This window comes from Chlamydotis macqueenii, chromosome 4 (genome assembly GCF_036417535.1).
Source record: "Chlamydotis macqueenii isolate bChlMac1 chromosome 4, bChlMac1.mat, whole genome shotgun sequence".
NCBI classification, from domain to species: Eukaryota; Metazoa; Chordata; class Aves; order Otidiformes; family Otididae; genus Chlamydotis; species Chlamydotis macqueenii.
In genome coordinates, this window is record NC_141559.1 from 30373137 (window position 1) to 30399485 (window position 26349).

Sequence of the window (26349 nt, forward strand, 5' to 3'; positions counted from 1 at the left end):
GTTTTTTCTTTTTTTTTCTTTTTCTTTTTTTTTTTTTCTTTTTTGAAACCACACCCAGGATTAATTTCCTAAAACACTTATGAAGTGAATCCTCAAAAGTGTGTTTGTGTGTGTGCACACATGGGCAGGAGAAACAGTCAGATCATGGTTTTCCCACAAGCCTTTTCCCACAAGGACTCTCAGGCTAAATGCAAAGAGGAATCTGAGAAGGAATTTTAAAATGTCATTGTAGGTTAGGGAGTGAGAGTGTTGAAGTTTCTTGTCTTAACTCAAGGGTAAAACCAAGGCAGTTTGTTATTTCTTTTACTAAGCAGGAAGGTAGATTTAACAAGGACTTCAAGATGCAGAATTTGCACTTGGTGATCCCACAGTAATAACTTCTTCAAGCCTGTGTATATGGAAAGTCTGATACTTCCTCCAGCTTGATTGTTTTCCTTGCCAAAGTGAAGCAGGCCAGGGCCAGCAGAGACAAGTATGTCTGATCCAGGGGAAGTCTCTCAGATTATTTACATAACATCCTCATGCAACTCCCAGGTGGGTCCAAAACTCCAGTACCATTACTTAAAAAGTGAGGTTTGTCTTTCAGAGTGTCCTGATAACAGAAAAACCTAGCTTTGAAAAATCTTTATCCATGTGGGCCGATGCCAGCTTACATACACGCAGCCTGAGGGCTCAGCTTTGATATGAGGTTTTGCTGATTGGCACGAATACGCCCCCAGCCTGACCTTCAGCCCCAGTTGAGCGGCTGAAGCTTGGGGCTGGTGGGCTGCCCGCTCCCACAGAGCGAGAGCTCATCCTCTCCCGGTGCAGGTAGACGAGGTGCCGCTGCAGGAGGGAAAAGCAGCAAGATTTTTCTGGTGGCTGCATTAATGGGTGTAAACTCAAGATGATGGAGGTCTTGAAGCACTGAAGCTTAGGGATGGATAAGTCTCATTTCTCGGGTGGATTCTCTGCAGTTTGCAGTGTGCACCCACTGGGAAATGTGGATTTTTGGAATCAAATAGTGAGATTCAATGCATTTTGTTCTGACCGAATGAACTGTACTTTATGATGACAAAAAGCAGCGCAGAGAGAGCTTAACTTGCATTTTAACTTACCCTGTCAGTGTGCTGATAAGGAGAGAAGGATTTCAGGGACTTTGCAGGTGAGGAAATCAGGGAACATAGGTATGACAGCTATTTGGCCATGCCAAGTGGCGTTTAGGGGCAGAGGCAAAGTCCAGGGAGCTGAAACAGTACAAGAGGGTAGCATTAGTGGAAACCAGGGGCTGCTGAGTCGCTTGTGGGACTGTAAATTGGACCAGAGGCTCTGTCAGATCAAGCAGGTGTCTGTGTGCAGTGCTGTTTATGACTGTGAAAATAATCTAGGTTAATAATTGATTGTTCAATTAGTAAAACAAATGTTACACAGTTAGACAGCTTTGTGTGCCAGTGGTGACAGGAATATATTTGACTGCAGCACGTTATCAGTCCAAGGCTGAGAAACATTATTCCAAGAAAATCCTGTTTGTTATTCCTCTTGCTTACCCTTTTCTTCCTCCACCACTTAGAATGGCATAGTACAGACAGACACTAAGTACATGCAGTGAATAGCATTAGATGAAGATGTCACTGGGCTTATTGTATCGTCGGTAATAATGCTACACAGCATAAAAGGCCCAGAGCTGTCTAGGGAGGGTGACATCAGAGCCCCAACTTCTGCAGATTTTGAGGAGGAAACACAAGCTGGCAGGAAATCTTGCAGAGGGGCACAGAAACAACATCTGCTGCTGTTTTATCTCATTTGCCCTTGTAATGTCGTTATGTCCAGAGTGACGGTGTGTTTCGCAAAAGAATGCGGAAACTCTGGTGTAAGCAAATGCAACTTTTTTACGAGCCTTGGAAATATGTGAATGCAGGTAGAGATTACTCCCTTTACGGTACGAGATTTTTTAAAAAGACATTTGAAAAAGTTCAAATAAATCCTTTTCTTGGTGGCTTATCTTACAAAGCAGTGCATGCGGAGTATACTGTAGAGGTTTTCTAAATCAGTTGCCAGGAGCTTGCAAATCCCTTATCAGAAGTTACAGAAGAGCTGGACCTCTTCTGCTTACTTCATTCAAATATACGAAGTTTTTGCACAAGGCTGTATTGGAAGTAACACACTGGTAATCATTCTTCTGATTATCGCTAGTAATACATGGTGTAGCTTTCCTAGAAGAGTCTCAAAGAAACAGGTAACCATTAATTGCTTAAACCTCACTGCACTCCTGCCAGGTGGGTCTGGTGGGTGTAAAAATGTATTATAACCATTTTTCAAGGGAAGGTTGCAAGTGAAAGGAGGCAGCTTAATAAATGGATTGATCCAACTGAGTAAATGGCTGTGCCCTATATTTGGTGCTCTCCTTTCCAAAAGCATGATCTGGTCCCACAGTCCCACTAGCTCAGTCAGCACTTCTCAGGCTGCTGCCTGGCCGTTAGGGAGTCTGAACTTCAAATATTTTTGTCCTTTTGAGTTCTGGAAAAGCAATTAGTAGGTTAGTCAGCTTATTGCTTATTTCAGCAATGCTCAAGCTATGTGGAGGCACCGCATGTGCGCGTAGGGATGCACACCAGCACCGCAAGGGCCCACGGCCCGCAGTGCGAGGAGCATTTTGGAGTGGTGGGCTGTAGGCAGGGACGCTTGGGGGTAGGTCCAAACCTGCAGCAGTGGATGTCTCTGTTGACATCAGGAGTGGGGAGGCAGAGCCGAGTGCTTTTATGTAACGAATGCTGGGAAGAGAGTTATGATTAATAAAGATCATTACAAAGCTGAATGGGTACAGACATCACTAAAGCTCATTTTAATAATCCCAGAAGGCTTTGGGTCTTTAAATAATGGCAGTGACAAGAAGGAGTGAAAATAATGATGTGATAGTGAAAGGCAGTGGCTTATTTTATTGTAAGAAGTGTTGTACTTAAACTTTCAAAGATTTCAAGCCAAAGGATGTGGTACGACAGTTTGGAAGGAAGAAGAGACAGCGATCAGAAGTGCATCTGCTGTTTTCACTTTTTGTTCTGGTTTTCTCCCATCTTCCTTTGTGTTTTTCTAGATCCTATGCTTGCCAGTGCAGGAAGATTTAATAGGTGTTTGGGCTTCATTGTAATTGTAGTATTTGAACACTACCAGACAGAACTAATAAACAATAATTATATCTATAATAGAGTCACACAGACACATGTATAAAAGTTTAGAATGCTGAAATAAATCTCAATGAGATTAATTTGTGGGTAAGGTATATAATCAGGCTTATAGTAAATTGCACTGATTTTCTGATATATGCCTCTGCTGATCACACAAAAATCACTGTCACAAGTCTGGCATATAAAAAAGCTTTGCTGTACACATTTTTCTATACATATTCTTAGATCAGTGCAGCATGAAAACGGACTGTTTTGTGTTACAGTTTGCCATAACTTTGACATAACAATTTTGCAATTCCAGATGATTTAATAAAAAACAATGGCGACTATTTGTAACTCTTCACATGTTTTGTAATATTAGAAGTCTTAAGGAGATGGACGTGGTAAGAAACAGACTGCAAGGAAGTTTGTCAAAGGTATGATAAATTCTCGTATGCTTCTCAAATTTTATGGCACGGCTTCCTACTCCACATATGGTGTTCTACTGCTCTCTACTTACACAATTGTTTAAAAGGGGGCTAAGTTAACTTAGAAGACCAGCTGTTGGAAGTGGGTCAGCATGTTCAAGGAGATAGATAGTGAAGAGAATGTAGGTAAATGGTCAAAATTATGACAAATAAATTTGTGAGGTGGTTTTGAAAGTTACGTTTGTGTTCAGTTATGAGAGATGAGCTGATGTCATGTGCCATTGACATTTATTAATGAATTTGATGTTGCATCCTTCAGCTTGGCTTGAAGGGAGTTTGCAGAGCTGCACAGCTTATTGATGGCAGGGGTGCGAGTGAGCCTGGTGCTTTTATGGCAACATTATTAGGTCTTGACTTTCCGAAGTGCTCCATTTTGGCTAACGTAGAGCAGCACATAAAATCTGTAACTGTCGCTTTCCATCAGTGCCTTTCAGGGAAGGGCTGCAGCTGGAGTGATCTCCCAGCCAGTGGCACAGGTACCCTCTGTCCCATAAAATAGAGCCTGGGCAGGGATTTTCCTTACATGTTTGACTCCTGGCACATTTGATGAGTGGCTCTGTGCACAAGTAGAACAATGTCACACACAAAGAGGGATCCAACTGGATTCATTCACTGTGCCAAAATTGCTCTGCATTGGCAAGATATATTTGCCTTTGACATGAGTAACTGAATTGATGCTGGGTCAAACTTCCGAAGTCTTTAGTGCACACTGGATCTCTGTACTTTGGTGATTTTCTATATAATTGCTTGAAAATGGCAAATATGAATACAACTAAGCTCTTACACTTCTCTTTGTTACACAGGTCATGACTATGTAAAACGTATGTTGAAAAAGCTATTACTAAAGGAAAATTAAATCATCTTGTGCTGTATTAGAGGAATGTATTGGAAATTACTGCTTTGCTGAATTTAAATTCTGCCTCTTAAGTTTAGGTAGAGTATGTCTCATCTCCTGGAAGTCCATGGTGCTAGCAGTGGTGTTCTATTGTTTAGCTTAATTTAGGCCTTGAAAACATGGAAGTCAAACACTTAGAAGGCAGCTGTTCATCTGAATGTATTAAGCAATTTACTTTAGGTAATGTAGCCTATAAAATTTTAATTTTGGATTAAATAAACCGTATCCTTCGGCATGACTCTCCTACCTTGATTTTCAGAGAATGAAATATGGCCACGTTTAGTGAATTTCTTCTCCAGGATACTCCAGTGGATAAGGGTCAATAGTTTCCTAATGAAAGTAGTCAATAGCAATTTCTCTCAGTAAGCACTAAGAAATTAGCATTAAACAACAGGCATCAGTGGTGAAAGTTTTATGTGTTTGTGAGATTGGACTGCTACAGCTTTAGGAAATAGCGGTAGCAGGTAGCATACTGCTACTCAGTAGATAGGAAGCAGCTTAATTATATCCCTGGTGACAGGAGATGCGTCATCAAAAAACATGTCTAAACAAAGTGGCAACAAATGTACAAATATTTGTGTCTGTGGGTGCAAAGGTAGGCATGTTTTATACAGTGTTTATGTTATGCATTTTATGTCTTAGGATGTGGAACTAAGCAGATGTTTTGCTGTGGAAGAAAGGCTGAAAGGATTTCTTGTCACAATTCCTTCACAAATACCGTTCTCACCCTAAAAACTTGTCATTTCTTGCCTCAGTTACTGTGTCAAGATTGCATGTGTTTTACCCTCGTTCCTCTGGGGACAAGACTTTCAGCTGATAGTGAGGAGTTCTGCTCTCCTGACTGTGATTGAAATGTCACTTGGAGCTGCTGAAGATCTGGCCCTTCTTTCCTTAGTCTTGGAATAGCACGGCATTGAAATAATGTAACCTCAATCATTAGCTGAGGCTATTTTCATGTATGAATTGAGTATTGTACTGCAATTTTCTTATCAAAATCCCATAGATGCTCAAGAGAGTCTCTCCATGGACTGGAGTCATTGGAACCTAATCATGAGAGGGTGCAGGCAGGGATGTTGGTGCAGGTGAAAGTAGTGACAGAGTCTATGATGGAAAATTGTCAAAATCTGAGTCAGTGCATATGTAGTGATTTTCTAAGGAGAAAAAGGTTGACCTGTCTTTGGAACAGTTTCATAAACACATGTAAAAATAACCAGCCCTGAAAATCAGTGAACATCTCCAGCCTTTGCTTACTCTTGTTTATTCTTGATATCAAATTAGTTTTTGACTTATGATTCAGAGTCACATGTAGGCTCCGAGATGTAAGAGATAGGAATTTAACAGATTTTATTAATCTATGTAGGAAATGTTAATACCCTGGGAGCCTTGGTTGCATGGTGCTTGTCATCTGTTTGTTTTTAACTCCTTGTTTTTAATATGGTCCTTCTAAAGCTCCTCTCGATTTTTCGTGGTAATATAGAAGTCTCGTGCGGTCGATACCTAAGCTTGTACAATCTGCATCATAATATTGATTTGGGACAGGTGAGGAACTCAAATATTGGCAGACTAGGAGTACAGGAGCATTTTTAATATGGCTGAGATGAGGTTGTGCCAAGGGCTCTTTATTCATCCTGATCTGATTCCGAAGCAATACCTCATTGCATCTAAATAACAGTAAGAGAGGCAGAGAAGCTAAGTAAAAAACATGGGAGGACAGCAGGGTCTTAGAAACAAGCTTCTTTGAAATGTTGTCCAAGGCTGTAGGCTATGAGGGACTGTAAGAGTAATGCCTGTTTAATGTGTTTCGTCACTTAACATCTTGAGGAAATCTAACTCTTAGAATAAAATTAATATAATAAGCAAAAGTACTTTTTGAATGGCAGGAGAAAAGAATCGGGTTTTTTGGCAGTCACAGAGCGAGCAGTGAATTTGTATTAGTTTTGAAGACCCATGCTTTCATGCACTTGTTTCTTTACTGAGAAGAGTAGCTTAGCACTTGTATTATATCATAGACTTTCAAAGCCTGTTATTTGATAGAAAAATTTAAGGCATGGATAGTTTATTGAAGTCTTGATTTTGTTCTTGATAGACTACTGATTTGCCCAGCAAAGGAAATTGTTAGGATAAATTTTTTTCTTATGCCTGATTCATTCCACAGTTCCCTTTCCAGAGAGCACAACTTTATTACACATTCAGTCTTGTTCTCTGCTGTTACACAAAGACTATGCTGCAGAGATATGCATTGCCCGTCAGAAAAAGCTTTACTCTTGGTCAGCCATGACTTCGTGAATAAGCAGGCAGAGAATTACTCATGTCCTTCGTCCAGACAGCGTTGTGTTAGCAGCCTGGTTCAGAGGCAGCTCAGGCAGAGTTGGAACGATGCTCTAGGCTGCCCGTGCCACAGGCATAGGGCAAAAAGGGATGTTTTGACTTCCAGGCTTCATGCATCCACACAACGCCATGGTCGTCATCTTCATTGCAAGCGGTGTGCAGTTACTGTTTGATCTAGAGCACGGAGACACCTAGAGCAAAGAGACAAATTCGCATTTATTTCTTCATAAACCCAGTCTCCTTCAACAACAGAATTTATTTATTATTGTTTAAATGACAGTTTTACTAGAAACTCCAACCGGTTGTACCAGGTGTGCATAACATGTTGCAGAGGCTAAAGGACATGAAGGCCACTTGCTACTGAGAAGGCTAATTGTGTGCCTGAATAAGTATAGAAAGAACAGTGGTGAATGCTTCCATTTGCATGTACATTCTGTGTGTTAGCCCAAATCCTCTGGTCCCGGCTGACTGAAGGATATATTATTCTGACACATTGGAATAGCTTGTCAGTTGGCACAAGGTAGTGGCTTACAGTAGCCAAGAGTGGAGTAAGGATTCATCTGATTCGGCACAAAAGCCCATTCCAGCTGAAGGAATACGAGATGAACGGTCTGAGAATACCAGAGCAAGTCAGTAAAGATGCTCTATATTGTGTAACTGTATTTTGGAACAGGACTGGTATTATTTTTCATTGAATAATATGAGGAAAAGGAGGAGAAAAAGGCTGTATTAAAATGGAGCAATGGCAGAATGTAGACATCTATAATTTTATTGAAACACAGTGCAATTATCCCCAGTCATGGGTTATAGATGCAGGATATTTAGACTTCAGTTCAGAGATCCATGCTTGTCAAGGTAGGGAAGCGCTCACTATCAAAACAAGCTTTACTCTCACCATCCCCCAGTTAACAACCCTGTTATTACGAGTGAAGCATTTAACTTTTCTGGTCCTAGATTATGTTAAGCTGATCTTGAAGGGCAGTTCTTCTAGGTTTTTCTCCTCTGGCTGTGTGATGATGTTGCTTTCCCAGGCCTCTAGGCTTCCCTTGGACACACACATTCCCATGTGCCCTTACGTTCCCCTCTCTCTGCAGTATCTTCTTCTTCTGCCAGGGCCTCCCACCCTAAAGGTGTAAACGCCTGCTCTTTTTTTTTTTTTTTTTTTTTTTCTTTCCCCAAGGCTTAAATATTTAAATTTGCTGCCAATGAGCATGCTGCCATCTCCCCTCGGTGTCAAGAGACCAGTGACAGGGCTGTGCTTTGGTGCCCTCTCTCTTCATTTCCTTCGTTATTTTCAAAGAAGTGAAGTTGCATTTTCCAGGAGCTAGCTGTAGTCTCAGTTTCCTTGTGAATAATGGGAGATAAATGTTCTTAAAATAGCCACCCATCAGTGGGTAAATTATGACCTTTGTCCCTTTCAGAGCAATAGGAAATTATGGCCATTTGGAAAGGTGGCAATTCTACATTACATTCTCTATGGTACAATCGTGTTCATGCTGAAAAAAAATTGTAAAAGTGCTTAAAATTAAAAATAATTGCTGGAAAAATACTAAAAGGTTCCCTCCCTTTCCTCATGCCCAGCTTCTGCATGCTGTTTCAGTGAGTCCCTGGCTATTTCTGACTGCAGAGCATCTTGACATACTGCAACTTGCATTTCTCGTAGGCACCACTGGTACAAATACTGTTGAAGATCAGCACTGCAGATTGTGATGAAAGCTGAATATTCGGGGTCCCAGGTGGACTGGCACACAATGTACTGAAGACAAACCTGTCACTTATTCATTGCTTTTGTTATCTTTGCCATAAAGATTAAAGTGGCACAGTGCCTGCAAATACAATTCAGATTGTGATGTAGACCCAGGTTTAACTCAAAGGGAAGCATAATGCATCCATCTTATTCAATAATGAGAAGGAAATTGTCTGACACCCACAGGCCAAATTTCTTGAAGGGCTCATTTTAAAATAAACTCACACATCACTCAGTTTATTTGCATTGTCTCGGAAAAAAAAATGGTTCTTTGATCAAAGTTGTAAGCTCATTGTCGGCAGAAGGTCAAGTGTCTTCCCGCTTGAATCATAAATACCTTGTTGCATCTGTGCCTCAATTCTGTAATTTTGGGGAAGCTGTTGTAGACACGTAGCCTTTAACTTCAGGGGTAAGCTTGCCCTGTTCTAGATGCAACGTGAATGCAGTGAGAGCTCATCTTTGTCCCTGCCAGACTTGAAAATATTAAGGGGTAAAATAAGGGTGGAAGGAATAAAGATTACTGCTACCATCCTGCGGACTGGATAGCTTGCCTGTGGTTACTCAAGTTTTGTGGCAGAGCTGGGATTGACCTTCTAAGCCCTCTGTACACGTCTGTCACGTAGCTCAGCTTGCTTTTCCTCAGGACTTTGCCACTGGGCTTATGTTGTATTGGGCTGGACTTGTTTACTGTGTGAGAGGTTAAATCTTTCTTTCTGTGCCTGGCACTTCATGGAGTCCTTACTTCAGGAGTGCACTTCACGTTGTCCTCACTTAGGATGTTGAGAGGACTGGGAAAGCCAATAAGGGACGCACATCAGATGCAAAGTCTTGCTCCCACCTGACTGACACATCCTTACACAGAGAACCGAGGTGTCATTGCAGTGTGGGACACAGCTGTTGGTAGCTGTAGTATAGCATGCTTGCAATTTTCCTGGCAAAATTGATATAGTCAGCACACAGTGTGCTTCACAGCAAAGATAATCAAATGTTCCGTAATGATGTATGATTGAAAAAGAGTGCTGGCACTCCTGGCTCCGCTCTCACAGGTTCTTCATATTAATGGACAGCTTTGCCAATTTTCCCTCTCTAGCAGGGGGGGAAATTCATCCAGGCAGCTGGGTTGCGTTTAGTTTTGCAAACCTCAGGGCATACTCAGCTTGCTTTTGAGCGACAGGACGAGCAGCGCCATACATTTGCGGGAATATTCCTGAGTCGTTTCTGCTGTGCACCGGCTACTGGCCAGGGCAAAAATGGGGATTGCTGAGAGCTTAGCGCAAATCACAGCAGGCGCCTGCTTATAAGGACATGTGAAACAGCAGCGGCTGTGGCTAGCACGTGATGCAGGGAGCACGTGAAGACCGTCCTCCATCTCCCTTGTTTCTGTCAAAATTTAGCAGGAACTGTTCTCAGCACAGCCATTGGAAAGAAAAACAATAGGCAGCTCGCAGGCTGTGGTGTTATTATTCGGCCGGTATTGACTGGCAGTACCGGGACACTGCGGAACTGCCTCTCTCTAGCTGTCAGCCGATCAGCTGTGACAGCCCTAATAATGGTTGTGTCAGGAGGCAAGTAAAGAGATGCCACAAATGGATTGCACGTGTATAATTGCTTCAAAAACAAATCTGTTAATAAAAGGAGACGAGAAAATTGACAGGAAGAAATGGCTTATTGCATGCTAATTTTCTCCGCCTTTCATATTCTCAATTTTTTTTTTTTTTTTTTTTTTTTTTGTTAAATTCAATTGGGTCACTTCTTCCAGGGAGAATTGTGGTCAGAAAACTGAATGTGGGGAGGAATTCTATATAATAAGTAATTACAATGATGTGTTTTTCCCAACAAGGATCAATTTCAGGCAGCTGGATTTGGCTGAAAAGCTGTTACCTATCTGGTGGCTCTTTCAGAGCACATTTACCCTGTTACAGTCCTTTGAGTTTATAGGCAAAGGAAAAGATATATGGAGTGGCCCAGAGAGCATAGAATCTCTTGACCCAGATGTCTTCAAAGTCCCATGATGTTGTCATGCCTGCGTTATCCCCTTGGAGGAGGCAGATGTTGCAACTCCTCGTGCATAGAAATGGCAACATCCACAATAGATGAAAAGGATTTTATTTTCCCAGTCCACAGCCAAGATCTGTATGGGTGTTCCTGAACTGAAATGCTTTACCTTCTGTCCCCTCTCAGTAAGATTGTTAGTGTACATAAACAGCAGTATTTACAGAGTGTGTAAGACTGACTAATACATATATCTAAGCAGTTGAAACTTGAGTTGTTCCAGAAGTAAGATAAGAAAGCCCTAAAGCAGGGGAACAAGAGAAATGAATGGATATAGCTGATGAGACAATAAGGCTAGAAGTAAATAATTTGACAAAATTGCACCAAATAATGGGATCAATGCTACTCTTGATGAAGGCAATAGTTTTTGTGTGACATTAGTGGAAGCAGCTGCAAGACCAATAAATACAAGCTCAAGAATGCCCATTTTGGTGCAAATTTTTCTTTTTCAGAAGGAAACATGTAGTTGTTCTTTCTAAAGAAGAGCACCTCTGTGTCTCTATATAGCTAAATATATCTATACTCCCCAAATATATTTAGACCCCCACACCCCCCCCCCCCCCCCCCCCAGTCTCCAAACTGTCAGCTGTAATGCAAGTTGTTTTGACTGCAGAAGCAGCTGGAAACCCTCTTGAGCTGTGGCCCTATCATGATGCTGATGTATAAATCAAAATCATGTGTACCCTGTTGTAGTTTAATGGTGGAAAAGGTCAGCGTAGATGTACTGAAATCTAGATATTCAGGTGGTTTTATGAACTTTGTTGACAAACATTTGCGTAGTTCAGTTATAGGCTGAGGTGTATTTTGACTTGCAGAGCGTAGGCGGCAACAACCAAGTGGAAAATACCTGTTTGGAAGAGGAGAGGACAGCAATATGGTTTATTTTTTGGTTTATTTCTAGTCTGAGGTTGCTAAAGATGAAAGTTCTTACCGTATAAGTCAAATGATACTTGAAGGTTGTGAAGTTAATCTGTGTGCTCTTGCTGGCTTTCTAACTAACGCTTTTCTGTTGCATGAATCTCGGCATCAAGATTGGTCACAATTTGCAGCCTCAGCAGTGAGACCAGGAGTTAGATTGCGTTAGAGATAAAGTTTGATCTTTTAAAGCAGTCTAGTAAAGCTAGACAAACTGCCTTAAAGGAGGAATTGAGTTTAAACTCTCTAGGCTATGACAAAACTCTTAACTCAAAGTGACAACCCTACCTCAAGAAAAGTTTATCCAAGTAAAGACTAAGGATTATCTAGAAGAGTGAAGTCTTAGACTGAGATTTTAGAAAAGTGGATTTGAGTCCTGATTCAACCAGTTTCCAGTCTGACAGTGTTCTGATGCTGTAAACAAAAGAAGAAAAGAAAAACCCAAACATCTTTATCTCCAGGATGCATGAGACCACCGCTGACAGGGGGGCAGGATTACTCTGCACTTCCAGAAACTCCTCAACATGTCCAATTTTGGTTTTTGGAACAGCCAGACTAGCACTTTTTCTAGTTCTTAAATCATACTATGAATACGAATTTCAAAAAAATGTATCTGAGGAACAGTTATTTTCCGATTTGTAAGGAGATACTAGAAATGGCAAATGATAAGAGCAGTGATACAACCAGGGAGGGTGCGACAAATATGAAGAAAGATTTGAGCAGTATTCTTTGATGTTATTCATTTGACAAAGATAGAGAAGACTCGTTTCATAGCTGACTGCTGTGATCTGTGCCGAGATATTTATCATGCATCAATTTTTACACTTTTCTATAAGTTGTTTGGGAATGTAGCATTTACAGTACGTTATTTAAATACAATGCCTGCTTCATATTCATGCTTTCCTTAATTAAACATTCTGCACCATGGCTTGGGGTTCGGGAGAGCAATCACTGCATGAGCTCTCTCCGCTTGAGCAATGAAGAGCAAGTTGCTGTACATGACAGCATTTCATCTCTGTATGGCTGGGGACAGTAATACACGAGCAGCAGGTGAAGGCATTAATCTCCTTAGCTATCCAGAAATGAACTGTCATGTACAGCAACTTGTTCGCTGCTGCTACCCAGTCCCCTCTCCTTCTGCATCCAAGATTACCTTTGCATACATTAAGCATGTTTTTGGGGTAACGACATTTTTCCACTTGGGAGTAGCAGACCAGAGGGATATGAAGCCAGGAGGTGCTGCAGTCCTGGTAGGTCATAGTGGCAATAGTCAGGTAATAGTGGTAGCTGTGGCAAGTACGGAGGTGGTGGGGATGACACAGGACATCCCCTTTCCAAGCCTGCAGGTCACAGGGTTTGAGGGGTGCTATGGGGGAGATCAGCAGGACTTGAAAGAAGCTGCTGTGTGTGGAGCGGTGGAGAAACAGGCTGGTAATTTATTATCTCTGAAGCACGTGCAATGCATTAGAGTGTGTCCTCAGTAGCCTGGCCCGTTTGCTGCCTGGCTTATGTGTGAAACAGTCCTTTCCCAGTCGACTTCCACACCCTTTAGGTTTTTGCTTACCTGATCACAGCATATCCTACCCTACATGGGAAGGAGGATCCTGGAAGAGAGCAAGTCACTTGAAAACCAGCTCCAGCTGTAAGTGAGTTAATAGTGCACAGCAGTCTAACTTCAGCTGATTGGCAGAGATTAATGTAATAGTGGGGGGATTTGAGGAGGGGGGGTTAAATTCAGATTAATTTACAGTGGTGGGAAGTACTGTGCTCAGTGACAGTGTCCTACACATTAGCAAACAGCAGAGGTGGACTTGGAAAAGAAGTCTCTCGGCTAATAGAGGTTTTGTTCATTAGCAGGAAGCTACAGCCCAGATTCCTGAGGCAAAATGCTTACTGTCTTGCTCGTACAATACCTGTTTTCAGCTGTGCTGTAATGCATTTTGGCATCAGCGCTGAGTACAGTGGGAATCCAACCAAAACACCCCCCTTGTCTTAAGTATTAGCAACAGGCTTCTGAGGTTTCTTGCATACAATTACAACCCAAATGCACAGCTGCTGTTTTAATTTATATATTAATTTGCCTTTGTGCTGTGATTTTGCCACTTAAAAGGAAATGTGGCTCAGAGAGTAAAATGGAACCACTGCAGATGGTGGTTTTTGGTATAAACCCTGCACATACTATGGCTAATAATTAATGTTATATGCTTTCTACCCTTTCTGCCCCAAGCCTTGTACAATCACAGAATGCGACCTTCTATCATCTATTCACAGTTGTTTGATTTAATACTACTGTGCTCTGTGGTCACAAATTAGAAATTTGCTGAATGAGACTACCTAACATCAAAATGAATTTGTGCTATTCAAGCCAGTTTTGCCAAATGAAGAGCATAAAAAACAGTTTAAACTCACTGGAGAACCACTTTAATCTGTAGTCTCTGGTTGGACATGAGAATAAAGCGGGATTACCTCTTGCCTTATTTAAATATTAGAATATTATAACTGTTGCATAGATGGACAGATTTCTATTAATGCGAATAAACTAGATCTATTAGTTACTTATTCTGAGAATTATAAAAATAAGTACAACTGTTTAGGCTTTTGCAAGATCTGTCCTCAATCATTCTCTGTCTCCTTTCTTGGCTATTAATCTATCCATTTGTAACAAGATAGGGAGATGCCTGACGAGTCAGGTTTGCTGAACTTGAGGAAAAAAGGATGGGAGGGATGTGGAATTAAAAAAAAAAAAAGGTAGAGAGACTAGAGGCAAGAAAGAAGAGGATAAAAATGGAGAATAAAAGATACGACAGAAAACCTAAGAAAAGAGATGAAGGTCAGAGATAAGAAAACAAAGTGGGATTGAAATAGGTATGTTTTATGCTAAAATCAGTCAGATAGCTTAGGTCTGTGTTTCTCTAGTGATGGCGTTTATGATCAGGACTGGACAGATTCAGCTGGACTGGATATCAGTTTCCTCAGAAAGGCTGGGGATGATGAGGAGGGAGATTAGAGCACTGATTCATTGCTCCCCAGCTTCGAGCTGACCTCCTGAGGAGTGCTGAATAAATAAATATGATACAGCAATATAAAACATGTCCAGCAAAGCCTGCAAATTAACTGCATTTCCATTTTTCCTCTGCAACATTTCTTCTTTGTGTTTTGGCCTCATTCATTAACATTGCTGCACTGTCTTTTGGAGTGCAGGTCCATATTTTTAAAATCAAAACCAAAGGAGTCTCTTTACTTCTGGTTAGGGCCAAGGCTCTGGCACAGGCAGCAAAGTTACTTGTGCAGGGAATTGAGACCTCAAAGATGTACAGTTTTGGACTAGACTGAGATACAGACAAATCCAATCTCTTGGAATAATCTGAGCTGTTTTTGAACGATACTGCTGTCTTTAGAACACAAGAGAGTCAAAGGCAGGTATAAATGACCACATGTCCCAGTACAGGCAATGTATATTTAAGTGCCAGTTTAACCCTTGCTAAATAATATTGTCCTGAGTGCTATGCAGTGTGTTAGCCCCTGTGGCATCTACAAGACAGAGGTTGATCTTTCTCAGCATTTCTTATCGCTGCTGGTAGAGGCAGTCAAGCTAGAAACACTTCAAGCAACCTTTTCAGTCTGTTCCTGCACGTGTGCATTAGCTACTGAAATGCAGTGCTGTTGCTATCTGACCCATAGTTTCTGTTTCATAGAGCTTCTGATTCAGTCCAAACCAATTCACATCACTGGTGAGAAACAGCCATGTAACTTGGTAGGGAGGCTTTTTCTTTTCAAGACCTGAAGCCCCACTTCCAGTGGCATTTTCTGTTGGGCTATTAAGAGATATTGGTCCCTGTAGGAACCTTGCCTTAAAAATGGATGTGGCAGACAAGAAACTCTTCACAGATAAGGAAGGGAAGTAAGTCAGTGTGTGATAGATCCAGGAGTTTAACATTGGCACTGTCTGTCTTTCCACAAAACATCAGTGCTGGATCTGTTCTCAGCACTTCCTGGGGATTTCTCTACTTTAACCACCATTGCCAGTCCTAGCTGTGATTAGTGCGTATTCAGAAGATTTCCTGTTCTTTCTCCCCTTGTTTGTTCTTCCTGTTAGTGGCTGTGGAGTGAACTTTAAAAGATTTGGAGACAAAGGCTAGGAGGAGTGACCATGATTTTGCTGGTGTTGGAGTTTTACACACTGGGATCCACATGTTAGAGCTTCCCATACGCACTGCACCTTTGCTCTCTGGTTTCAAGAACTTCTGTTTGAGTTATCTTGGGTGCCCTGATGATGGAAAGGGTGATAACTTCACAGGCGCTGCAGCCAAAGGTTGGGTTGGAGGTAAAGCAAAGTCAGGAGCCTACTGTCTCAGGTTGCTCTTTGTATTTTAAGGCAAGACTTAGGAAATGGATGTGGATGAAATTAGTTGCTGCGGGGGGATATTTCCAATCTGTAACCGAATACATCAGACCTTTGGTGGACTGCTGAAATAACTGTGTGGCTGCAGACTGTTTCTATGACTTGTATGAGAGGTACTGTGTTGCAGTTTCCTTCTGTGGGCCCTGAGATCCGTCCATCATAGTTTCCAACTTCAGAAAATGTATATTAATGTCAATTGACTAGCTGCATTCTCCTTCCATCAGCCTTCGTTTGCTGGGTCTACTGATGGTAGAGGCAGAGCCGCAAGAGGGGAGGATGTGCCCTCCTGTAAACAAATGTGTGCTTAAAGAGGTGCCTTGTCTGTGCCTTTCCTCAAATAAGCAGGCTCTGCATGGAGGGTGGTAGCTGTTTAAATCATCCCTTATGTTTCCACAGTAAATAAGCCTTTCTTGCTTTCATTTTCCCTCAGAGGCAAGAGGAATATATTTGATTATTTTGTATTAAGGTTTGGTTGAACACCTTATTATTAGCTTTATTAGTATATATAGTACACACAATCTGTTGTTATTTTCATGAGTGCAACCAGGATAGTCAAGCGGACCAGTGCTTTTCATCTGCTTACAAAGTCTTATGTATTTACAAACCCAATTGCTAGTCAAAATAAATAAATAAATGTCTGAGTCATATTTCTGATCCTAGGCAATAATCCGTGCTCTTCCATCTGGCTTCCTAAATACCTGGGTGCTTAACTCAATAGCAAGATATTTATCTTTTATTTTCCTTTTCTACTTCTTTTAAGGATTTTTTTTTTTTTCCCCACTTTTCCACATCTGGTGCTCAGATTCCCCCCCCTCCTTTTCCCCTTCTCCCCAGAAGCTCCTGCTTAGAATTTAGCTAATGGATTTCTAATTTAATTTGGACTTCTGCTGGGATAAATCAGCCTCATACAAAATAATTTATGGTTCTTGAAAAATTGCCTGTGGTTGAAATTAGGTAACTAGCACCAGGCAAATAATAATCTCATTAAGTTCCATGGAAGAAAGTAGTGAGTAGGTAGATGTTCATGAGGACTGATGTTAGTCTTAGGACAGCAGTCTTACCAGGATGCCCCTAACCTGTGGAGAGAGTCCTTCAGAGCAGCCAGGGTCTGACTCCCACTCCAAATCCTGCTCCTCAACTGCTCCATTGATGCAGAGGGAGACCAGCGACAAAACTCACATCAGCTCCAAGATAGCTAGACTTTCTTCCCTAATTGTTTCATAAACATAGATTTGCTTGTGATGTTTTGGGTAACTGCTGTTGGCTGTTTAGTAAATGATGCTGACAGGTATTCTGGAGAAATTTTGAAGGAAGAATCTGAGTACCAAGTTGTTTGCTCAGTTTGAGGGTAGTGAATTAGAGTGCTACCTATTAGACTGCTACATCCATTTTGCAGATGGGACCCTGAACCTGACAGAGCCGATTTCCCCAAGGTCAAACAGGAGTGTCTGTCCCCTGAGTCTCAGCTTGATGCCTTAACCAGGTGGCCATACGACTGAGCTATTATTTTAGGTATAGACAAGTGTCCTGCGTTTTTCTGGGATGGAGTGATCCCACTAACTAGATTAACCGTACACTTTAGACAGCACATGAAATCAGGATCCATGACATCCCACTGGATCTCAGTTTTATTAATCATGACATGTTGGATCATCACTCTTTGCTGAGAAAAATGCTTGCCTTGAAAGCATTGAAAATCTGGGAGCAGAGCTCTGCAGCAGTTTTAATAATGGGAAAAGTAATGATAAAAATAGCCCTTCTTACTAGAACAAAAGGATTGACATTTTAACCCTAATGTACAGATACAAGAAGTAAGTTTAATTACTGATATGAAACAACCTAAAAAGCTAAGAAAGTATTTGCAAAGTACCACATCCAGTTACAGATCCTCTCTCAAGCTAGCAGTACGGGACTCCTTTCATTGTGCCCTAGCCATCAACAGTATGTTGCACACGGATTTATCTATATTAAACCAACTTTGCTGTGTGATACGATTTACGACTGGCCCTAAAATCCATCTGCCTACGGGTGACGACTCTTTAGCCTGAGCTCTGTTACTGTTTCTAGTACGTGATACAGCCTTAAGAAATCCTTGCGTGAGAAAAAGTAGGATCAATTAATTCCTCATTTGCTTGTTGTATTAAGGACACCACATTTGGACTGTTGACATAGCAGTCAGATGAAGGGACCTGAGTCTGAACTTCTGATTCTAAAAATACATACAGAGTTAATTATCCTGGGATTTTTCCTGAATTGCGTGCTTTGGACTGTACCCAGGAAACTTGTTTCCAGTATATGTTGAGAATATGTTTTATGTGCTATAAAGTACATCGTACTGTCTAACCACAAAGGTTAAGTTAGGTCTTGTAAAAAGAGATTTCTTGTATTATTGTGACAGGCACCTACTTTCATGTTAATGTAAATATGGCAGGCTCTGTCCAGTGTGACAAAGAGTGCCTGAAGGGGACTTGAGAATGAATAGGTTTAACAAAAAGTATTTTAGCCTAAGCCTTGTCCATCTTTAATTAGTTATCAGGGTTAAAGGAGGGGTCAAGAGCCTGGAGCTGCTTCAGGACTAATGTGTCAAAGGAAAGTGAAGCCTAGCACTGAAAAGGAAATGATGCTCCTCAGAGGTTTAATAATTTTTTGACCCTGTGTCAACCATTATGACTACTAATGGCAGCTGGGGCAGAAATGTTTCAAATTAGGCTTTGCTTTGCAGGTGGTTAGGAGGGGGTCCCATGCCATTGTGCAGACCACCCATCACAAGCTAGAATCCAAAAGGAAAAATACATTTCAATTTTACGAGCAGGACGTAAAATCTCATGGTCTCACACTGGAGTTTCTGTGCTGTTCATACATTGCATTTGTATCAGAGAAAACAGAACTAGCAAAAATATGCAGCCAGACTGCTTGAACTCTACCAGCACAACCGTGCCTAACAGGAGTAGTGTTAATTTTCTAATTAGATTAAATGCCCAGAGCTCACACTTATGCAATACAGCATGCGAGCTTGGCAAAGTAACACTTGAGTGTTATTCTCTGTGGTTTTGTTACATGGCGGAGTAAGGGAGATAAAGTTTCAGAGACAGTCTGCAACCCATCTTTTTTCTTTTTTTTTTCTTTTTCTTTTTTTTTTTTTTAAAGCATGAATATTTTATTAGTTGTAAACAAATGGAAAGAGAGAGCAACAGGACAAAGCAGAGCAATCTTCCACAGGATAATAATTACCAAGAAATGTCACTGATGTCATCTGCTGTTTGTACGAGCACTTTGATTGTGTTTTCAGGTGCTGTATTTTTTTATAGCCATGGCACAGTAACTGAGCCAGCTTTATCTGGTAGCTCTGTACAAGCACAAAACCAAAGTTTCCATCAGAATTAATGAAAATGTTGCAAAGAGGGATGTGACTGCTGGTACAGAGGACAGGGCAGCAAAGAAACAGGGCCTTTGCCTCTTCACTTGGCATTTCACACTGTCAGTGCTCGTAAGGCAGCCTCACCCCCTGATGATTTGCCTCCCCTCTGTTTTATTTACTTACATGGTTAGGCAGGCTTATAATAGATAGCGCTTGCAGATTTCTGTGCTAGATTTCTTATACTGACAACTGTCATAAACCTTGTAGCCCCAAGAACAACTTGGTGCTCTTCATACGCAACAGAAAGTATTTTCATTGACTGGCGTGAAATCATACTGTGTTCTGTCGTTTTCCTACACCAAGTCCGATGCTAACAAGTACCTGTACCATCTCTTGCGTGTTCAGGCAGCAGTGGTAGTCTGACAGAGTTTGTCTCAGGGTAATGGTAAAGTTCTGGATACAGAATCTTAAATCTCATGCCTGTGTATATATCTGCAATTTTTGTCTTGGATTAGCAATGGGATATATAAAGGAATCTCTCTCCCTTAGGGCTTTGGGACTTGTTTTGAGGACACATGTTTTGTCTTTAGTTTGCCTCTGATCTGATTAATGATAAAATTGCCATTAGCATCAGGAGAAGCAGAAACTTTCATTATAATTATGAATTAAACAAACTGAGAGAAGATACCTTTTTTTCCCAGACAGTAATATATAACTTGAAAGCTCTTTTATAAAGCTGATACAGTCAGTCTTTTCCTCATGTAGATGTGATTCTCATTTTCCTTACTCTAGTGCAAATCAAATCTGACTCCGCTGGAATTAATTGATGACCAGCAGTGCAGTTTGCCAGGGTAAGCGAGGCAAAATATATTCCAAGAATTAACCTGAGAGAAGGTGATGGTGCTGTCAAAGCAGAGGAGACAAAGCACAAGCTGATTGCTGTAGGTGACATGGTTGCATAGTGTCTGTGTCTGCCAAGTGATAACCGTTCACTCTTTCGTCTTCCTCTGTTATTGGCTTTATATCTGACTGTGCAGTATTTGTGTAATTTAGGAGCATGGAGAAAGGTGCACAACAGGAGAAACTGCTGCTTGGCGCAGTGCTGCCAGCAGTTGCTTTTTTTGGTAGGGATACAGGAGGACAGGAAAGGATGTGCTTGGATTCTGTTTGGGGAGTGTGTGTGTTTGTCTGGGAGGCTTTTGCCCAGCAACCTTCTATCTATATGTAGCCACTCCACGGATATATTCATTGTTCTCTTAAGTGCATGCAAAGCTTGTGTTAAACCTCCTGGGGATGTCTTGTTAAGCTGAGATGTGCTAGGAGGGTCTTCACCTAGCCGTTGCAGGTGCAGGGGAAGTTCATTCCTCTTTGCAGACTTTATTTATTCTGTTTCTGGACTGAAGTCACCCAAAAACAGTGAACATTGCATGCCCTATCGATTTCTCTATCACTTTTCCCAGACCATGCATGCAGTCTACTTTCCCTGCCAAAAAGAGCATTTAATTTTGTAGGTGCTCAGTAAATTTGAGTCTGAAATTCCCTTGACCTTGCTCCCATGAGAGTTCAGCGAGGTTCAGCAAGCATCTGGTTTGTGGGCTGCCGCAAAACCAAGCCTCGTCTTTAGGCACGTAAAGACCTGCAGTGAATTCAGCTACAAGCAAGCGGATGCCAGCCTCCCAAGCTGGCCAAATATTATGCTGCTACAAAATTGCACTCTTTCTGGGCTATTTGGTGAAATCTTCCACTTCTGAGATGCTGAAGAATAATGTGTGATTGCCTTATTGCATGCCTACCTTGCAATCAGCTGGAGGCAGGGCTGGCAGAGGATAAGTGCTGGGAAGGCCACCCTCCTCCTCCTCTTCTCCAAGGCGGGACAGAAAAATGTGCTTTCTCTTTCAGGGCACAGACTCTGCTTTGCTGTGCCCATTCTCCATCTCTATGGAGTTGAAACTTAGAAAAAGTGCTATTTTCTCCCGTTTCTCATTCAGCTTGGCCTAATTTTGGATTTGTAGCTCTGTTGGTGTTATGAGGCTCTAAAGTGGAGGCAGGCTGTATGGCATACAGGATTTTTTGCTTCCTTGCTTCCCGTTTGGTGGTACTGTGATACTGTATGCCCTTCCTAGGAGGACAGAAAACCCGGTGACCAAAGGACTTCCACCTCAAACAATTTTCCCTTCCTGAAAATGTGTGTACTGTAACCCAAACCCTTGCCTCCATCCTGATAAGCTGCCTTACCGAGCTAGCACCTGCTGTTAATTTCACAGTAAACAGTACTTGTTGCTCTAGAAAGCTTTGTAATCATAACGTTAAAAAACTGAACAGAAATCTCATCCATAGAGTTAACTCCAGCTGCCTTGCTTGCAACGCATGGAATGATCTTGCCGAGTGATGGGCATCCAAATGCAAATGGAATTAGCTCTGCAGCCATTCATTTTAAATTACTCTTGAATCATTCTGAAGTAAATTCCATTTGAGAAAAATTTGCTTCAGGTCTCGCACAAAGAGATAATGGTCCAATATATTATGATCTAAGCAATAATAGTTTAAGTCTCGCAGTTCAGAAATACAGTGAGTTATATGCTGGGTTGATGAGAATTAAAGCTTGATATATAGTAATAAAACTAGTGATCTAGAGATGAATAGATTGGTGTACAGAGCACAATATTTTCCTGCCACAGATTAAAGCAGGGATACTAGTCCATAAAAAGGGAAGTATACCATAAAATCTCCTTTTTCACTCATTCTGCACGAAGAGCTATAATATGTACAGTTTTACAAACAAATGCATGGAAAAAATAGACCTTTCCTAACGTCAAAAGGTTCCTGGCTTAAGCAAAGATTTATTTTACCTTAGAAGAAAATTTAATTAAAATTAAACTAAAAGTCCTACGTGTGACAGTCCATGCCAGCTTCTATCAATACTGATTTCAGTGACACTTCACCTGTTCCTATAGATTTTGCATTTGACTTGCATTTAAAAAAATACAAAATTGTCAGGTACTACAAAAGGCAAATAAAAGAGCGTATCAGTATTCAGGCCAGTGACTAAAATAAAAATTCCAAATGAAGTTTATAGATTAAAATGGCTTTTAAAAATTTATTTTCTTAATATAAATGAATTGCATGAGTGAAACCAGTTCAGCGGTACCATTAATCAGGTCTTTTGTCTTGCTAATATAAATCAGTCAATAACAACAGATGGGCTGTACACTTTATTATGTGAAAATAAAGATGAATGTGACATACTGCAGAGGTAAACTTGCAGCTCAAAGTTACTGAGCACAGAAGGGGATTTGTTACAACAGGGGAGAACCATGGATGCCTCCTGTTTGCGTTTGATCAAGGTTGTAAGGGGAACTTGCTGCACATGACTTTGACATAATGATTGGAAATCAAGTATGTGAGTTTTTAGTGTTTGTTTGTATCTACACTCCCAGATCACTCCCAAATGGTTTAATTAGCTTTTTTTTCCCTCCAGACAGAAGAGAAAAATGTCTAGCTTCTTAGGAGAGTTAAATAAGAGATATATAAAGTTTGCTGCTTTCTTCTGCTCTGCTGTTGAGAGGTGAGCATTTTAAATAACCAGGAGGGTTAAAATCAAAGTCTCAGGCAAGATTTATCCCCTCGTATAGCAATCCAAACTACAGAAACAAGCGCAATAGGCCCATGGTTGTTACACAGTCATCCCTGAAGAACCTAAGTCAGAGTTTGGTCTTTGTATGGACCAGGGGAACCAACTGTGTTCAACTAGGGCTGGTCATGTAAAACTTTGATGGAAGTGTTTATTAAGTTGTTAGAAACTGTGGCCTCCTCAAAACACAGATTCATGAGTTTACTTTGGTTTTACCAAAAGTTTGTTTTGTAGACAGTTGCAAAAAACCTAACACAATCACATGTCCGATATTGACATTTTCAGAGGTAAATATCTGTGTTGGATTCTTAAAAATGTTTTGTTCTATAATTACACCGCCATTATAATTTTGCTCATGTGTTGCTGCAAGTATAGCAGTATATCAGTCTAATTAAAAAAAAAAAATTAGATGCAAGACTTGGATCCAAGATGTATGTTAAGGTTGATGGTTCAAAACCCTGTCCCAGATCAGCAGCCGAATCAGTCAACTGTCCTAAGCCGTGCCGTGCCGAAGCTGTGTCTGTTGTGATGGACAAGCCATCACAAAGGGATTTAAGGTTCCTCTTCCTCGATGCATCCTCATCCTGAGAGGCGAGTACCGCAGCCCGGCACAGGGGAATCGCGGCTCCGCATCCTGTCTGCCTGTAAACCACCGTCCTGCAGCTTTAACCGTTGGCGGCTGGTGTGCCTGGACGGACGGTAGGGAGAGAGTGCCTCTCTGCAGCAGCCGATCCCATCCCTTTGGGGAACGCAGGGAACACCAAGTGACTTCCCGCTGCGATTCAGACAGGCTGGTACAGCCGCCTGTTACCTTTCAGCAGTGAGCAGCAGGAGCGAGGGGCCCTGGGTGCTAATGCTGGTAGTACTAGCTTTGCAGTGTGATTGAGGTTTTCTTCTGACAAACACAGAAAAACCTAGTTGTGGTCATATTCTGGATGTTCCTCTTAAGAACCTACTCCATAAAAAAAAAAAAGAGTCCAGTGTTGCTACTAAGAGCAACAGTACAAGGGCAGGGATTGAATGAACATAGTCCGGTTTTAAAAGCCAAAAAAATCCGTCTTAGCTACCATCTTAAATTTATTGGAAAAGTGCAGATTCTAAATGCCAGTTTCCAGGGACAAGGCAGCCTCTGCGCACTCTGTTGTGTGACAGTTTGTGAATGGTTTCCATCTATATCTCTAACATTTAAGAGCAGTTCAGATGCCTCTCGATAGTGATGAGAAAGAGTGTGGAAAAATAAAGCTGGGCTTTGTTATTGCTTAAGAAGAGTAAGGTGGAATTAGACCAAGAAGCCGGTAAGAAAAGTGGCTTGTACCTGACTGCGGGATCCCAGGCTGGGGGAGAGAAACAGCTATCGCCACAATCAAAATGTGACACTAGGTTGTCACGTACTGGCAGTACTGTGAATCCACTGTAACATAAAAATAATATTTAGACTTCAGAAGCAGTTACCTTCAGGAGGGAGAGCCAAAGCCCACACTGATCAGTCTCCAGACTGATTAAAGGAATAATATTAAACCCCACCTTTTTTTCTTTTCTGCAGCTTGCTGATCCCTCCTTTTAGACATTCTAGTTACATCTTTGATAAGATGCAGTTAATTGGTCAGGCAGCGTAAGTATTGTCTTTGATAATGTGCAGAAATCTAGTGGTGAAAATAAATACATTTGTTCTTCCAGTCACCAGAAATTAGTGAAGCAATGCTTGTTTAATTATAAAACATATGTGTGCTTTGTTAGTTTCCATCTGTCTGCTCAGTGATTTGCAATTAAATGACCAGAAGAAAAAGATACGTCCTGTGGTAATTCAGGGGAAATGATTCATCTCTAATGTTTTTGCGTTGTGGATGTCTATGGAGCAGCCTGTGTGAGAGGGAGGGAGTGGGGAAGAGGGGGAGATACGGATAGAAGGCAATGAGGAATGCTGAAAGCCTCTTGCTTCAGTTCAGGCGTGATTTGTTGTCATGAAACCAAATATAGACTCCCATTAACTTATTCTAACTTATCTTTCTCTTTGGAAAAAAAACTGGAGAGCAAAATGGAGCAAGGACCTAACGGGCAGTGGAAATGGGATTGCAGAAAGAGGAGGCTGGTGTGGTCAGAGTGAAGAGGAAAGCACAGAAGAAAAGGAAGGATGGGAAAGTGATAAAAATTAAATTTAATTTGAATATTCAGAGATGATTAGTTGGAGAGGGAAATTGAGTTGTTATAGTATGTCACAGATTTTCCCTTTGCTAGAAAAATGCCAGGCCTTATTTAGTGGCCCTTTCTTCTGTCATTGAACAGTTCAGTTCTATCAGCTATTGGGGAGTGATGTGGTGGTGAGTCAGGCCTGTTACTCTTTGTAAAATGAAACACCCAAAAGGGCAGGAGTATTTTTAAATTAAAATGAAGGAGGAAAAAATAGTGAACATATGCTCCCTTCATAAATAGTTCAAGAGGTTCACAAAATCTTTTGCTGTGTAAGGTATTCCAATCACTGATAGAGACGTATGGTCTATGTCCATATAGTTCCATGAATGAGTACCATATTACCATCTCTCCCCCTGTTTCCTTCATCTGTTCCTGTTCTTTCTTCTCTTTCTGCAAAAGCAGTGGCCAAAGGGAGAGTTTTTCATGCCCCTTGTAATTCTGGACACAGCCTGCTCAGGCATGCCTTAGGTATGGGGAGGTATCCGCCTGACATTTCATGTCCATGAAGACTGGCAAGGAGAAGATAGCCAGCCTTTCCCGGTATTTTTGGTTTGATGTTCATTGGTGTTTTATTGACCATCGGCAGCATCCATCACTGCATATAACAATAGCTGCTTCAGAGGCAGAAAGGGGAGGATTGAATAAGGCCTTGAGGACTGTCAGCTTGCTGCTGGTGGATCTGGCAGTAGTTGGTGTCCCCCCACCCCTTTGCCTCTGGGAGCCTCTTGGATGTTCTTGTGTGCTGCCGGCAGGTGGGGAGGTGGATGGGGAGAGTGTTATTCTCTGCTGAATTGGTGCTTTCTGATGTAGAAGACTTCCTCTGCAGAAAGGAGCAGAGAAGTTGTAAAGAGGGAGAGAGAGAGAAAGGACAGTATGTGTTAGGTGTTTTCAGTGCTGCCTCCTGTGCATGGGATTCTTTTCCTCCTTTTCGAGACTTCTTGCGTTGACTTTATTCATTACCAGCAGTACCAGAGAGGTGCAGAGGTTCCTTAAGTCAGGAGCATGCATCCGCGTTGGCCCAAAATGTCACCATCTCCCAGCTGCTCTGCCCCATGTTCCAGCTCCCAGTTCCTCTCTGTAGTGAGGACCCTGCAGACTAGTGTACTACAAACCAAGTAAATAAAGCACAGCTTGGCACCTTCATTAGCAGTCTTAGCAAGAGAGTCAGAGTATGAACAAAGAGGTGTAGACTGGACTTGCATT

The 26349-nt window shown here is 41.5% G+C and overlaps 1 protein-coding gene across 2 annotated transcripts in view; it reads left to right on the forward strand.

The window, feature by feature from the left end:
* Nucleotides 1–26349, forward strand: part of UNC5C (unc-5 netrin receptor C) — a 258738-nt gene that overhangs the window by 136521 nt on the left and 95868 nt on the right. The window lies entirely within an intron of this gene.